The following is a 14,747-nucleotide window of genomic DNA, read 5'->3' on the forward strand; positions in this document are numbered from 1 at the left end:
GACGGACGGACGGACGGACACTCGGGCTCCGGGACCGGCCCAGCCCGACGTCGGGCCGCTGCCCAGCCCGGACCCCCCCGGACCCTCCCGGACCCCGCCAGGTAACAAACTGAGCCCTTCCCTTCCCAGGCCGCCCCATCCCCCGGGCGGACGGGCTTTCGGGAGCCCCCGGCACCAACCCAACTCGCGGCGGGGGGAACGAGAGAAATAATAATGTCGGTACCTGTTAAGCGCCGACTATGTGCCGAGCGCCGTTCGAAGCGCTGGGGGGGCGGGGGGGGGGGTACAGGGTGATCGGGTCGTCCCGCGTGGGGCTCCCCGTCTTCAGCCCCATTTGACAGATGAGGTCACCGAGGCCCGGAGAAGTGAAGTAAAACCCAACGGGGACCCGCAAAAAAGTCGTCCGGATGACACCGATGCGGGATCTCTCAGGCGCTCGCTGGGCACGGTGACGATGACGTCGGTGTCTGTTAAGCGCTTACTACGTGCCGAGCACCGTTCGAAGCGCCGGGGGAGATTCGGGGTCATCGGGTCGTCCCACGGGAGGCTCGCGGTCTTATTCCCCATTTGGCGGATGGGGTCGCCGAGGCCCAGAGAGGTCAAGCGACTCGCCCACAGTCACACGGCCGACGAGTGGCGGGGCCGGGATTCGAACCCATGACCCCCGACTCCCGAGCCCGGGCTCTTTCCACCGAGCCGCGCTGCCCGGGAGCCGGACCCATCGCCATAACGGTGCCATCCGTCAGGCGCTCGCTGTGCGCCAAGCACCCTTCCCGGCGCCGGGAGGATACGAGGCGATCGGCTTGGCCCACGTGGGGCTCGCGGTCTTCATCCCCATTCTAATAATGACGACGATGATGATGATGATGATGTGGGTATTTTGTTAAGCGCTTACTACGTGCAGAGCGCCTCTCGAAGCGCCGGGGGAGATACGGGCTCATCGGGTCGTCCCGCGGGAGGCTCACGGTTAATCCCCGTTTGACGGATGAGGTCACTGAGGCCCAGAGAAGTGAAGTGACTCGCCCAAGGTCACACGGCTGACAGGCGGCGGAGGCGGGATTAGAACCCATGACCTCTGACTCCCCAGCCCCGGCTCTTTCCGCTGCGCCGCGCCGCTTCTCTGACTAAACTGACTGGGGTGGGTACGAGATGATGACATCTGTTAAGTACTTACTATATGTGGCAGGCGCCGTGCTGAGCGCTGGGGTGGATACGAGATGATGATGATTATGATTTTGGTTAACTGCTTACTCTGTGGCAGGCGCCGTGCTAAGCGCTGGGGTGGATACGAGATAATGATCATGATATCTGTTGAGCGCTGACTCTGGGTCAGGCGCCGTACTTAAGCGCTGGGATGGATACGAGATAATGATCATGGTATCTGTTGAGCGCTTACTACGTGGCAGGCGCCGTACTAAGCGCTGGGGTGGATTCAAGCTGATCAGGCTGGACTCGGTCCCTGACCCACGTGAGGCTCACGGTCTCCACCCCCATTTTACGGATGAGGGGAACTTGAGGCCCAGAGAAGCAAAGTGACTCGCCTGAGGTCACAAAGCAGACAAGTGGGGGAGTGAGGATTAGAACCCAGGACCTTCTGACACCCTGGCCTGTGCTCCACCCACTAGGCCTCCCCGCTTCAGGGTCTGGGCTTCCCACTAATAATACTAATGTCGGTATTCGTTAAGCGCTTACTACGTGCGGAGCGCCGTTCTAAGCGCTGGGGGAGATACCGGGGAATGAGGTCGTCCCACGTGAGGCTCGCCGTCTTCGTCCCCATTTGACAGATGAGGAAACTGAGGCCCAGAGAAGTGAAGTGACTTGCCCACAGTCACACAGCTGACAAGGGGCAGAGAGGGAGCCTGGGAGGGGAGGCCCTGCCCTGCGGGAAAGATCCCCGGGAGCACCCAGACCCGGGGCCGGCGGCGCCGCCCGCCCCGGGGGCCGCTGGAGGCGGGGGGTGGGGGGTGAAACCGGGGTGGAAGGGGTGGGAGGGAGGACGATGGGCCTGGCACGCCTTACCAGACCCCGCTGCCATCCGAGGCCCGCGACGGAGGCGGCCCGAGGCCCGTGACCTCATCCCCCCTCGGTCGATCCGTCGGATTTCCGAAGCGCTCGCTCTGTGCGGGGCACTGTACTGAGCGCTTGGGAGTAAAACAGAATCAGTAGACGCGGTCCCCGCCCAGAGCGAGCTGGCGATTTCGAGGGGGAGGCGGACATTAACGTAAAGAAATTACGGTCGTGTACGTAAGCGCCGGGGGGCCGGGGAGGGGGTGAACGAAGGGCCGAGGCGGGAGTGGGAAAAGGGGAAAGGAGGGGGGTTAGTCAGGGAAGGCCTCTTGGAGGAGATGGGCCTTCCGGAAGGCTTTGAAGGTGGGGGGCGGGAGGAAATGTGTCGGATTAGAGGAGGGAGGGCGCCCCGGGCCGGAGGCGGGATGTGAACGAGGGGTCAGCGGCCCCACGGAGGAGGACCAACCCCGATGGATCTCCTCCCCCCCCCCCCCCCGCCCCCACGGTCCCGGCCCCTCCGCTCCCGGCGAGGGGCGCTCTGAAGGTGCTGCTCGGAAAGCCAGCGCTCGGTACAGTGCCTGGCGTACAGTAAGTGCCCAACACAATACCATTCGAAACAAACTCAGTGAGGGTAGCGTGAGGTGTCAGAGGGACCTTATAATAATAACGATCATAATGATGAAATGGTATCTGTTAAGCGCCGATCGCGTGCCAGGCACCGTACTAAGCGCCGAGGCGGATGAAGGCAGACCGGGTCGGACGGTCTCCGTCCCACGTGGGGCTCACGGTCTCCGTCCCCATTTTCCAGACGAGGCGACCGAGGCGCCGAGAAGCGAAGGTCCCGCGGCAGACGAGTGGCGGAGCGGGACCGGAACCCGTGACCTTCCGACTCCCGGGCCGGGCTCTACCCGCTCCGCCGGGCTGCTTCTGCTCGGCCCCGTACTGTACCTTCTCGAACGCTCAGTACAGCGCTCTGCACCCAGTAAGCACCCGGTAAAGCCCATCGCCTGGACGGAGAAGCGGATTCGTTAGAGAGGAAGCCCCCTCCGTTGCCGACCCTCAGATAGGCAGCCCAGTCACGGGGCTGAGGCCTCTAATAAAAATAACTGTGTTAAGCGCCTACTATGTGCCGAGCGCTGTTCTCATCACTGGGGCAGATGCAAGATAGAACAGTTCCCATCCCGCCTCCCACCCACACGATCTACCGGGGAGGAAGAGCGGGTATTCTCCTGAGGAGACCGAGGCCCAGAGAAGCCGAGTGACCTGGCCGCGGCGGGCGGGATCAGAACCCAGGCCCTCCGACTCCTCTCGGGCCCGGGTCTTCCCACGAGGCTCCGCCGCTTCTCCGCCGACCTTCTGCTACGTTTCTAGCAAACGGAGGATCCGTCGCCCACCGGGTCGGTCCGCGGGCCGGGCTCAGGGGCCTCTCGCGGAGAAACGGAGCCAGGGACTTGTGGGCGACGTGTGTGTGTGAGACGTGTGGGCGGCGTGTGAGACGCCCACGCTCTCGGGGTGAATCAGTCGGAACCTCAAGAACCCTCGCCCGGCGAAGCTTAAATTCCCCCGGGTGGTACAACGGAGTCAGAACCAACATTTTCGTTTTCCCCATAGAGTAACTGAAAGGAATGTGACTTTCGATTCTCGCGTAAGGAGCCCCCGAGGCGGGGAGCCCAGGCGAGGCTGCCGTCTCAGCAGGGGAAGCGAGCCGCCGATCGGAGAGTGTGGCGGACGCTCAGGTGGCGAGGAGGACGTGCGTCAGAGCCGTAGTCCCGGCCCAACTCCAGAGGGCCTCCCGGCCCCACACCGCTTACGTCCATCTCTGTGATTCAGTCTCCCCCTCTCCACCGTGCGCTCGCTGTGGGCAGCGAGTGTGTCCCTTATATCGTGATCCTGTGCTCCCCCAGGGGCTTTGAGTGCTCTGACACGGTGCCGATGGCATTTAAGCGCTTACTGTGAGCTGTTAAAAGCGCTGGGGTAGATACCGCGTAATGGGGTTGCCCCACGCGGGGCTCACGGCTTTAATCCCCATTTTACAGATGAGGGATGTGAGGCCCAGAGAAGTGACGTGACTTGCCCCGGGTCACCCGGCAGACAAACGGTGAGCGCTTAACGAACACCGCCGTTGAGTACAGCGCTCTGCACCAAGTCGTGCCCGATGAATACGATCGGCCGAAAGGCCGACCTTGCGTCCCAGTCCCTTCCTGCCGCTCCCGCCTCTGGCCTCCCTTCCCGTTTTCACACCCTTGGCAACGGCCAGGCTTCAGGCCTCGGCCGGCTTGTGCTTTCCATCTGGGACGGGGCGGGAAGTCTCCCGTCTCCTGCCAGCTGTTCGTTCGTTCATCCCGTCGTATTTATTGAGCGCTTGTACTAAGCGCTTGGGAGAGTACAGTATAACAGAGGCATTCCCCGTCCACGACGAGCTTACGGTCTAGAGGGGGAGACGGCCGTTAATAGAGATGAATAGATGACGGATATGGATATGGGCCGTAATAATAACGTTGGTGTTTTTTAAGCGCCTACTATGTGCGGAGCGCCGTTCTGAGCGCTGGGGTAGATACGGGGTCATCGGGCCGTCCCACCTGAGGCTCCCGGTTAATCCCCATTTTACAGATGAGGGAACTGAGGCACGGAGAAGTGAGGCGACTCGCCCACGGTCACACAGCTGACAGGCGGCAGAGCCGGGAGTCGAACTCATGACCTCTGACTCCGAAGCCCGGGCTCTTTCCGCTGAGCCACGCTTGGCCCGTACTTTAGACGTGCACCCCCTTTCGAGGCCTTAGTGGAGGGACACCTCCTCCAAGAAGCCTTCCCAGACTAAGCCCCATCTCTCCTCATCTCCCGCTCCCTTCTGCGTCCCCCTGACTTGCTCCCCTTTCTCGTCCCCCGTCCCGGCCCCACGGCGCTTACGTATCTGTCATTTTATTCATCCGGTCGGATGTTCGTCTCCCCCCGTCTAGACTGTAAGCTCGCTGTGGGCGGGGCAGGACGCTCTTCACTGTTGCGGTGTACTCGTCCAAGCGCTTAGTACAGCGCTCTGCACACGGTAAGCGCTCGATAAATGCGGTCGAATGAACGAACGAAAGAGAGGCAGGATCCGCGGCGCCGAGGCTCGGACGGCGGGGCCGCCTGCCCGGGGGGGGGATTCGGACGGCCCGCGGCCCCTCCCGCCCCCCGGGCTGGCTAACGGGAGCCGGCGGCCGCGGAACCGCTTCGGCTGTCGTCCCCTCTCCAAGATTCCGGGACGCGGGTGCCTGAATCCTAAACCCACGCCTTTTCCGAAACCCCAGGGATGGGTAACGGCACCTCAGATTTCTACGCGGGAGGAGTAAAACTGTTTATGAAGCACTTACTGTGTGCAGAACGCTGTCCTAAGCCCTGGGAGGGAATAAACGGGTGGGAATTAGACACAGTCCCGTCCCCACGGGGGGCTAACAATCTAGGGGTTTCAGGAGGGATCGCAGGCAGCGTGGCCTAGTGGCTAGAGCAGGGCCTGGGAGGCAGAAGGATCTGGGATTTCATTCCAGCTCCGCCACTGGTCTGCCGTGTGACCTTGGCCCACTCACTTCACTTCTTTTGTGCCTCAGTTACTTCATCTTTAAAATGGGGATGAATACGCTGAGCCCCGTGGGGGACAGGGACTCTTTCCAACCTGATTAGCTTGTACCTTCCCCAGTGCTTAGTAGAGGGTCCGGCACCTAGGGAATACTTAACGGATACCCTTGAAAAGAAATGGGAGACAGACACTTCAGAGTAGCGAAACACTGAAACGCAGCGCAAACAAATACGCAGGCTAGGCTCAAAATCTCGGCCAGGCTCGGAGGAATCCGAGAGCGAGGGGGAGCCGCTTTTATAATAACGTTGGTATTCGTTAAGCGCTTACTATGTGCAGAGCACCGTTCTGAGCGCCGGGGGAGATACGGGGTCATCGGGCCGTCCCACGTGAGGCTCACAGTCTTAATTCCCATTTTACAGACGAGGGAACCGAGGCCCGGGGAAGTGAAGCGGCTCGCCCACGGTCACACAGCTGACAAGTGGCGGAGCCGGGATTCGAACCCATGACCTCTGACTCCCAAGCCCGGGCTCTTGCCCCTCAGCCACGCTGCTTTCATCCCCGGCCCAGCACCCCGAGGAAATAGTGGGAGCTGGACCCCCTCGGGGCCATATTTTTAAAAGCACTTTCCCAAAGCACTGCATGATAACGATCTCTTCCGTCCCCCGCCATCTTTCCGAGATAGGGAGGGTCAGGAGCAAGATACTGAGGAACAGCGAGGTTAAGGTCACTTAATCGTGGTCTTTCTCGAGGTCTTACTAGGTGCCAGACACTGTACTAGGCGCTGGGGAAGATACGAGGCAAATCGAGTTGGACGCATCGAACTCACGGTCTCAATCCCCGTTTTACAGATGAGGTGACTGAGGCACAGAGAAGTGAAATGACTTGCCCGGGGGTCACACAGAAGGGATTAGAGCCGGGATTCGAAGCCGGGTCCTTCCGCCTCCCAGGCCCGTGCTCGACCCACTAGGCCACGTGGTGACGGCAGAGCCCGGAGGCATTGACATTCCGGGATCTCCCAGGCTGGGTACCGGACCCCCCGCCGTCCCCGAGGGAATAGTCTAACCGTCCCTCGGGGTCAGCGGGGTTTCTCCCCAGCACACGGGCCTCCAAACAACCTCCCCGAACCTTCGTCGTTACCCGTGGTCTCGGTCAAGCGCTTTCTAGGTCCCGAGCAGCCGGGATCTCCGCAGCCTGATCAGATCGGACACGGCCCCCTTCCCCGGGCGGTCTACGGGGCGAGGAGAACAGGTACGGAATGCCCGTTCCGCAGATGAGGGAACGGAGGCGCGGAGGAGGAGCGGAGGGGCTTGCCCGAGGTCACGCGGCGGGCAAGCGGAGGAATGGGGATCGGAACGGCCGTCTCCTGACTCCCGGTTCCGTGGCCTTTCCGGTCGGTCACGCTGCTTCTCAGAAAGAGAGAATTTCTGGAAGGCCGTGCCGACTGTCTTACGTAAACAGGCCGCAGAGGAGGCAGAGGCTGTTTTCCCTCGCTGCCTTTTCCTCGTGAGTTCCGACCCTGAGGGAGAGAGATTCCGAAGGCTGGAAAGGAGCTAGGAACGCACGTGACGGGGGAAAGAGGAAGCTGCTCAGCAGGAGAGGCTGACAGGGGAGAGAAAAGCACAGATCTGTCTCCGGTTCTAGAATCTGATATCTGTCCCCTTTCGAAGATCTCTTCTCCCAAGAACAAATTCTAGGAATGCGGCTACCGACTCTGTTGCATCGTACTCTCCCGGGTGCTTAGTACGGTGCTCCTCCCGCCGTGAGCGCTCAGGAAATACGGTCAACGGATCCATCTCCCTCTCTGTCTTGGGTTTGGTGGCGTGAACTCACTACGCGGAATTTGCGGTGTTCTTTTTCGTATATCAGGTGCTTGCTATGTGCCAGGCACCGTACCAAGCACTAGGGTAGATACAAGCAGATCGGGACGGACACATTCATTCCAAGTTCCCCGTGGGGCTCAAAGTCTTCATTTCATTTTTATAGAGGAGGTAACTGGGGCGCAGAGAAGTGAAGTGACCGACCCAGGGTCCCACAGCAGACGAACGGTGGAAACGGGATTAGAACCCAGGTCCTTCGGCCCTGCTGGTTCCATGTTGGCCTGGGAAGCAGGGGTTGGAAGCCCCGTGGGATCAGGTCAGAAAATCCTTGGCTGTCGACAACTCAAGGGATCTTACAGTCCGTAGGGGAGGAAGAGATGGCTAGCAGCCAGGACTGGTTCTTTATACTTTGTCAATAGAACCTGCAGGCCTGGGGCACTTAGTATATCCTGTTTTCAATGGATGGGCGGCATGTTTTGAGTGCTGACTCAAAAGACCTTCTCAAACTTTGGGACGGCACACTATAACGGGGTGGGTAGAGGTGTTTCCGGCCTCCAAGAAGCGTACAGTTTAGATAGGGAGAAAGGCGGTAATGTGAATGAATAAATTACATGCATACGGCTGACGGGCTGAGCGTAAGGTAACGGGTGTGAATCCAAGAGCGAGTGACGCAGAAGGGTGAGGGAGAAGAGGAAATGAGGAAATCATTACTCATACGGGACCGATAAGGGCTAAAGTTGTCCTTGATTGTCCAAACCCGGTCCTGATCTGGTGGTCCAACGGTGAGCTCGTTGTGGGGTGCGGTCGTACGCTGTTCCAGTGTACTTTCCCACGCGCTTAGTACAGTGCTTTGCACACAGTAAGCACTCGATAAATACTATTGAATGAATGCCCCCTATAGCCAGTGGTCAGGACCTGATGTCAGCGGGAAGCGACGTGGCACAGCGGATAGAGCACGGGCCCGGGAGTCAGAAGGTCACGGGTTGTAATTCGGGCTCCGCCCTCTGTCTACCCTTGTGGGTTGCCTCGGTTACCTCATCTGTAAAGTGGGGATTGAGACTGTGAGCCCTCGTGTGGGACGGGGACTGTGTCCCACCTGATCCGCTTGTATCCACTCCGGCGCTTAGTACAGTGCCTGGCACGTAGTAAGCCCTTAACACGTACCATCATTAGAAAGATCGAGCATTCGCCTGTCTTGATGGGATGCTCCCTCGGGATGGAAAACGGTGCTAACCCCCGGGACTCTAAAGGGATTTGGTTGCCTCCTCCAATTGAATCTTGCCCTTAATCCACTTCAGTCCAGTTTCCCTCAAAACCAATCAATCAGTGGTATTTATTGAGCGCTTGCTCTGTACGCACAGCACTGGAAGACCACAACCGGGTAGGCAGTCACAGTCCCTGCCTTCAAGAAGCCTGAACAACAATAATAATGATTGTAACCGTCAAGCGCTTACTACGTGCCAAGCACTGTTCTAAGCACCGGGGGAGATACAAGGTAATCGGGTTGTCCCAGGTGGGGCTCACAATCTTAATCCCCGTTTTACAGATGAGATAACTGAGGCATAGAAAAGTTAAGCGGCTTGCCCGAAGTCACACAGCTGACAAGTGGAGGAGCCGCGTTTAGAAACCTCGACCTCTGACTCCCAAGCCCGTCCTCTTTCCACTAAGCCAGGCGGCTGCTTCCGTTCCCTTTGATAATAATCTTGGTATGTGTTAAGCGCTTACTATGTGCAGAGCACTGTTCTAAGCGCTGGGGGATACGAGGTGATCAGGTGGTCCCACACGGGGCTCACAGCAATCCCCATTTTGCAGCTGAGGTAACGGAGGCCCAGGGAAGTGAAGTGACTTGCCCACAGTCACACAGCTGGCAAGTGGCGGAGCCCGGATTCGAACCCATGACCGCGGACTCCCAAGCCCGAGCTCTTTCCACCGAGCCACGCTGCTTTAGTGCCCGACCCCTTTGTGTCCGTTAGTCGTATTTATCGAGCGCTCAGTGTGTGCTGAGCACTGTACTAAGCGCTGAGGGGAGTACAGTACAACGATAAACAGACGCATTCACTGCCCATAATGAGACTACACGTCTGTCTTGGCCTTCCGTAAGCCACTTTTGAAAGGTAACTGGCATTTAAAAGAAATAAATGTACTGTATGTAATATCCTTATGGGGAGGGGCTTTTTTTTTTCCAACTCCAGAGATCATCTCCAGTGGAAACCGAGGATTCCACCGTGTGCAGACTTTGAGTAATCTCAGCGAATAGACTCTTTCCCCAAACCGCTGTGTAAAGAACCACGTGACACGAAAAGAGGAGGAAAAGAGCAATGTTATCATTTTTTTTCCCTTCTCGCAGCAATCAAACCTAAAATTAAGTGGGGGGTTTTTTTCATTTGCTCATTGCTCTTCCATCCCTAAACGGTGGCGTTCCACCTCACGGATGGAAAAAATGGAGCACTCCACCCTCAAAGAATGTGCCTTATTTACAGAGAAAAAAACCCTACCCACAAAGGGCTTTAAATGAATCACCGTATCATGAGAGCAAAATAAGACTAATGACTTAAGCACAAATTGCCACTCCCTTTGATGACTTTTTTTTTCCCCTGTAGGGGCCTGGAAGTCAGAGAACCTTTCATTCAGTTCATTCCGTCGTATTTATTGAGTGCTTGCCTGAGTTCTGATCCCGCCTCCATTACTTGCCTCCTGTGACGTTAGCGAATCACTAATAACAATGATAATTATGGCAACCTGGTAACGCTTCCTCTGTGCCAGGCGCTGTACCGTAGAGAAGCAGTGTGGCTCAGTGGAAAGAGCCCGGGCTCTGGAGTCAGGGGTCACGGGTTCGAATCCCGGCTCCGCCACTTGTCAGCTGTGTGACTGTGGGCAGGTCACTTAACTTCTCTGTGCCTCAGTTCCCTCATCTGTAAAATGGGGATTAAGACCGTGACCCCCACGTGGGACAACCTGATTCCCCTGGGTCTACCCCAGCGCTTAGAACGGTGCTCGGCACATAGCGAGCGCTTAACAAATACCAACGTTATTATTATTATTTTTACTAAGCGCTGGGCTGGATACAAGCAAATTGGGTTGGACACAGTCCCTGTCCCACGTAGGGCTCACAGCCTCGATCCCCATTTGACAGATGAGGCAACGGAGGCCCAGGGAAGTGACTTGCCCAAGACCACTCGGCAGACGAGTACCGGAGGCGGGATTAGAACCCGGGTCCTCTGACTCCCGGGCCGTGCTGCTTCCCCACTAAACCTCTCCGTGCCTCAGGTTCTCATCTATAAAATGGAAATTCCATGCCTGTTTCCCTTCTACTTACATGGTGAGCCCCGCTTGGGATAGGGCCAGTGTCCATCTGATTCGCTTGAATAATAATGACGGCATTCGTTAAGCGCTCACTACGTGCAAAGCACTGTTCTAGGCGCTGGGATCTGCCGCAGAACTCAGTCCAGGGCTAGGCGCCCCGTGACCGCTTAACAGATACCGCAGTTAACGTTATTATTTCTGACTTCAGCACCCGATGGAGTGAAGCGAGCAGCGGAGGGTGTGGACTGGAGTCCGGAGGCCAGAGAGTTGTCTTTTTGTAGATCACGCCGGTGTCCTTGGGTAGGTCTCTCCCGTGGAACGGTTATTCTCCCCGGATCCTGTTAGCCAAAAGAGCCCGGGCCTGGGAATCAGAGCACCTGGGTCCTAATCCCAGCCCCGCCACTTGTCCGCTGGGCGACCTTGGGCAAGTCACTTGACTTCTCTGGGCCTCAGTTACCCCATCTGTAAAATGGGGATTAAAACTGTGATCCCCCCCCCCCCACGGGGGACGTGATGATGTGATTACGGTATTTGTTAAGTGCTCACTATGTGCTAAGAACTTGTTCTGAACACTGGGGTAGATGCAGGCTAATGAGGTGGGCCCACAGATTCCCCATTTTACAGATGAGGGAACTGAGGCCCAGAGAAGCAAAGTGACTTGCTTAAGGGCACACAGCAGACACGCGGCTGAGCCGGGATCAGAACCCACGGCCTTTGGGCTCCCAGGTCCGGCTCTAGCCACTCGGCCATGCCGCTGTGCTGGCTGCTGGAGTCGGAGAACCCCGAGGAACCCAAGGAGCAGCGGGGCCTGGGGGGGAGGAGCATGGGCCCGGCGGGCGGGACGCCTGGGTTCTAATCCCAGCTCCACCACTTGCCTGCCGTGTACACCTGTGGGCAAGTCATTTCCCTTCTCTGGGCCTCGGTTTCCTCATCCGTAAAATGAGGATTCAGTGCCTGTGCACCCTCTTCCTTTGACTGCGACCTTATGTGGTCAGGACTGTGTCCGACTGCACCTACCCCAGCACTCAGTACAGTGCTTGGCACATAGTAAGCGCTCAACATATACTGCAATTATTACTACCTCCCTTTTACCCCGTGAACCCGTGTGGAACAGGGACTGGGTCTGGTCCAATAATCTTGTATCTATGCCAGGGCTTGGCACAAAGTAAGTGCTGAAATGCCAGGAGAAAAAAAATAATAATATACCTATACTACTATTATTATAAAAAAAGAGAAGCGGCATAGCCTAGTGGATAGTACTGGATGGGCTTGGGAATCAGAAGGACGTGGGTTCTAATCGCAGCTTTGCCACTTGCCTGCTGTGTGTGACCTTGGGCAACTCACTTCCTTTCCACGGGCCTCAGTTCCCTCATCTGTAAAATGGGGAGGAAGACGGTGAGCTCTGTGTGGGACAGGGATCATGTCCAACCCGATTAGCTTGTATCTACCCCAGCACGCAGTACGGTGCCTGGCGCATAATAATAATAATGATAGTGGTATTTCTTAAGCGCTTACTACGTGCCAAGCACTGGGGTAAATACAAGGTAATCAGGTTGCCCCACATGGGGCTCACAATCTTAATCCCCATTTTACAGATGAGGGAATTGAGGCACAGAGAAGCTAAATGACCTGACCAAGGTCACACAGCAGACAAGCGGCGGAGCCGGCTTACAACCTAGAGGACTGTCCAGTGCCCGGCACGTAGGACGCGCTTAACCGACAAATACCGTTAAAAAAAAAAAGGGGAACTTCAAAGAACTTCACATTCTGGAAGAGATGTGATACAACGCGTGCGACTGGCAGACTGAGTGGGCGAAGCCACCTTCAAGCCAATCCCCCGATGCCAGGAGCCCAAGGTTTCCACCCTACCGGTAGCCTTGCGCCGTCGGGGTCCGACGGCCTGTCCGTCTACCGAGGAGCCGCGGGCCGCCTGACTTTAAAAACCCTCTCACGGTGACCTGAAAACCCTCGTACGCGTTCCCCCGCTGAGAGGGGAGTGGGGAGGTAGCGGGGTTTACCTGCTTCCTCCCCACAGGGATCGGAAATGAGTCGATGGGCGGTGGGGGCCGGGCTGTCTGACAGACGCCTTCCCCTCCGTCTCCTCCTCCGCTTCCGCCCAGCCACCTTCGCGGAACGGAGAACCGTGCCGGTCATTACCCAGATGAGGCGTCGGGGCCGCGGCGGGGCGTCTCGACCTCCCCGCCGCCCCTGCGACCGTCCCTCGCTACTGCCCACCGAGACGAATCCTCTCGGGCGGGGTAAACCCTTACCTCGGCCCCCTTCCTCAAACCTGGGCACCCCAAGGGGTGATTTCCACTAGGATTTTCCCAAAGAGACGAGACGGGGGTCCGCCTACGCTCCTCGGCATGTTTCGGGGCAATTGCCAAGTTAAAATCATAACAGTCGCCTTTGGTTAGACCGTGAGCCCGTTACTGGGCAGGGACCGTCTCTATCTGTTGCCCGACTGTCCATTCCAAGCGCTTAGTACAGTGCTCTGCCCAGAGTAAGCGCTCAATAAATACGACTGAATGAATGAGTGGTTAAGCACATGCTATTCAGTTGATTTATTGAGCGCTTACTGTGTGCAAAATAATAATAACAACGGTATTCGCTAAGCGCTTACTATGTGCAAAGCGCTGTTCTAAGCGCTGGGGGGTTCCAAGCTGATCAGATCGCCCCACGAGGGGCTCGCGGTCTTAATCCCCGTTTTCCAGATGAGGTAACTGAGGCCCAGAGAAGTGACTTGCCCAGAGTCACACAGCTGACAAGCGGCAGAGCCGGGATTCGAACCCACGACCTCTGACTCCCAAGCCCGGGCTTTTTCCACCGAGCCACGCTGCTTCTCCTAGTACGTAGTAAGTGCTTAAGAAATGCCATCATCAGAGACGCAGCATCGTCTAATGGTTAGAGCACGAGCCCGGGGGTCAGAAAGACCTGGGTTCTAACCCCAGCTCTGCCACCTGTCTACTTGTTGCATTGGGCAAATCACCTGACTTCTCTGTGCCTCAGTTCCCTCCACTGGGGCACGAGGTGATCAGGTGGTCCCACGAGGGGCTCGCGGTCTTAATCCCCATTTTCCAGATGAGGTAACTGAGGCCCAGAGAAGTGAAGTGACTCGCCCACAGTCACACAGCTCCCTCCCCTTCATTATCTCTGAAGATGGGGATTAAGACGGTGAGCCCCATCCGAGACAGGGACCCTGCCTGACTGATTTGCTTGTATCCACCCCTGTGCTTAGTACAGTGCCTGGCACATAGTAAGTAAGCACTTAAGATTGCTGCAGTCATCATCATCCCCGGCCCCAGAGTTTCCCGGAAGATGTACCGCTTTGCCGAGACCCCTGACAGTTTGCAGGTGCCGACATTAGCGTGGCTGGGCAGTCGGTCGGTAATATTTATTCATTCATTCATTCGATAGTATGTATTGAGCGCTTACTAGGTGCAGAGCGCTGGACTAAGCGCTTGGAATGGACAAATCGGTAACAGATGGAGACGGTCCCTGCCCTCTGACGGGCTGACGGTCTAATCGGGGGAGACGGACGGACGAGAACGACGGCAATAAATAGAATCAGGAGCACTTGAGCACTTACTGTACGCACAGCACTGTACTAAACACTTGGGAGAGTACAATAGAACATTAAATAGACACATTCCCCGCCCACAACCAGCCTCCGGGCTCATCTTAGCTTGGGGTCCAGGGTTCGAGTGCCGTGGGGCCTGTCCCAGTCCCCTGCCCTGGACACGAGGAAACCTCCGCTCCTCGATCCTTCCTTTCCTCCCTCCTCCCCGCCCTCCGGGTCGACCGCACCTGGGACGAGCGTGGGGGAGGAGATGCTGGTGATGATAATAACCGTGCCGTTTATAAAACCCTTACCATGTGCCAGGCACTGTACTAAGCACTGGGGCGGACACAAGCGGATGGCGTTAGACACGGTCCCCGTCCCACGTGGGGCTCACGGTCTCCATCCCCATTTTACAGACGAGGTAACTGAGGCCCAGAGAAGTGAAGCGGCTCACACGGCAGACAAGCGGCAGAGTCGGGATTAGAACCTACGACCTCCTGACTCC

At 57.4% G+C, this 14,747-nt stretch overlaps 1 protein-coding gene and 1 long non-coding RNA gene across 3 annotated transcripts in view; one reads left to right on the top strand and one right to left on the bottom strand.

The window, feature by feature from the left end:
* PLEKHF1 (pleckstrin homology and FYVE domain containing 1) overlaps positions 1 to 14,747 on the top strand; it is a 23,021-nt gene continuing 8,274 nt past the window's right edge. Inside the window, exon 1 of one of the 2 annotated variants that reach the window (XM_029075895.2) lies at positions 1 to 101. The gene's annotated coding sequence lies outside the window, so the exon portion shown is untranslated. Of the gene's footprint in view, positions 102 to 10,900; positions 10,981 to 14,747 lie in introns of those variants that run through there. The other variant, XM_029075894.1, reaches the window with a different exon arrangement.
* LOC114815166 overlaps positions 10,938 to 14,747 on the bottom strand; it is a 22,331-nt gene continuing 18,521 nt past the window's right edge. Inside the window, exon 5 of the long non-coding RNA XR_005660557.1 lies at positions 10,938 to 11,018. This is a non-coding gene — a long non-coding RNA (uncharacterized LOC114815166). The remainder of the gene's footprint in view (positions 11,019 to 14,747) is intronic.

The sequence above is a fragment of the Ornithorhynchus anatinus genome, chromosome 11 (assembly GCF_004115215.2).
Source record: "Ornithorhynchus anatinus isolate Pmale09 chromosome 11, mOrnAna1.pri.v4, whole genome shotgun sequence".
Taxonomy (NCBI): Eukaryota; Metazoa; Chordata; class Mammalia; order Monotremata; family Ornithorhynchidae; genus Ornithorhynchus; species Ornithorhynchus anatinus.